The following is a 1822-nucleotide window of genomic DNA, read 5'->3' on the forward strand; positions in this document are numbered from 1 at the left end:
TTCCAAGCACTTCATGGGAATCTTCTTCTTTCTCTAAGGAAATTATTTGGCTTCCTGTTGGGAAAATACGAATCCTTTTCTGGGATTTCACGTGTCACACGTTGCATGGGCCCTTCCGTCCCCAGAAAAACAGAGGAGGTGTCTCTCCTGGCATTCCTATGGTGGCAGAGTTAAGGTTATGTGTTTGATCTGAGTGGAAAGTATCACCTTAACTCCACCTTTCCCATTTCCTGCCCAAACTCCCACTGGACCTTCACATGTGAGCTGACATCTATCTTAGAATCATAGAATCTCAGGGTTGGAAGGGACCTCAGGAGGTCATCTAGTCCAACCCCCGGCTCAAAGCAGGACCAATCTTCTGTCTAAACTAACCATACATGGAATATCTCATTGTCTTTTCGCAGGCTGAGCAGTGCACTGGAGCTGCCATGGCTGGGGTAGATGCTAAAGAGCTTCCCAAGATACCTGAAGAGGATATGAAAGCACTGAAGGCTGCTGTTGGGAAAGGAAACCGTCCTTGTCAACACCATCCGGGGCCTGGAGGATGACGACGAAGGTGCTGCTGAGACAGGGGTGAATGAAACGACAATGGAGCCCACTGCTTACCCACATCCTAGCTACCCAAATGTAACAGTCTGGGATCTGCCAGGGATCGGGACCCCAACATTTAAATCAGACACGTACCTCGAGCAGGTGGGGTTCAGTCGCTACGACTTTTTCATCATCATCTCCTGCACCCGCTTCAAAACCCACGATATTGAACTCGCCCAGGAGATCCAGAGACAGGGGAAGCAGTTTTACTTTGTGCGCTCCAAGGTGGACCAGGATTTGACAAATGAGAAAACACTGTATGACGAGAAGGGAATCCTGAAGCAGAGGAAAGCTGACACAAAAAGGCCACATCAGTACAGTGAGAGTGCGATCCTCAGTGCCATCAGAGAGAATTGCATCAAAGGCCTGGAAGCAGCAGAGGTGACCTCCCCACGGGTTTTTCTTGTATCTAGAGGGGACTTAGGCAAGTACGATTTTCCCAAATTTCAGGAAGTGCTAGTGGATGAGCTCCCCGGTCACAAGAGACGCGCTCTTCTACGATCCCTGTCCAATGTTTCTAAGGAAATCCTGGAGAAGAAAAGAGAACAACTGCAAGCACAGATAGGGAAGAAAAGTCTGGTGTCATGTGCAGTCGCTGCTGTTCCTATCCCGGGTTTTACCATTGTTTGCGATATCGCCATCCTGGAGACGTCCCTGAAAGAGTACTGCAGGGACTTCGGCCTCAATGAAAACGCTCTCGCTGCACTTGCTAGACAGGCTAACAAGCCCATTGCAGAGCTGAGGGCTGTTATAAAGTCCCCACTGAGTGAGGAAATAACAGGCGATCTTGTAACTAATCTACTGATGAAGTGCGCAGCTGGGGCAGTGAAATTTGTTACATTTTTCTTCAGTTTTATACCTCTGTTAGGTTCCATAATATCTGCAGCAGCTTCTTACCCTACCACATACTACATGCTGCAGAATTTCCTGAATGATGCTGCTGATGATGCTGCCCGAGTTCTGGAGGTGGTTATGGAGGGAGCCATTTCCAACGCAGAGAAACAGCGCGAAACCATCTGCACCCCCTGAAAGGAAGAAACGTCAGCACACGGGAGGATCAAAGTAAAGACCCTGTCCCAGCTGGAGCTCGGCGCTCAAAGCTGTGGGAAGTCTCATGAAATTGCTGCCTTTCCGCATTGGGTGTGAAACTTCACCATAACTGAGCTCTGAGCTCCATTTCCACGGAGGTCTCCCACACACCATAACATACCAAATTTGATTCAGCCACAAA

General features: G+C 48.9%; 1 pseudogene; it reads left to right on the plus strand.

Annotated features, from left to right (window-relative positions):
• Positions 1–428: 428 nt before the first annotated feature.
• On the plus strand, positions 429–1620 carry LOC112121276 (annotated as a pseudogene).
• Positions 1621–1822: the final 202 nt, after the last annotated feature.

Source organism: Terrapene carolina, unplaced genomic scaffold (genome assembly GCF_002925995.2).
Source record: "Terrapene carolina triunguis isolate 2854851 unplaced genomic scaffold, T_m_triunguis-2.0 Scaffold28611, whole genome shotgun sequence".
Classification (NCBI taxonomy): domain Eukaryota; kingdom Metazoa; phylum Chordata; order Testudines; family Emydidae; genus Terrapene; species Terrapene triunguis.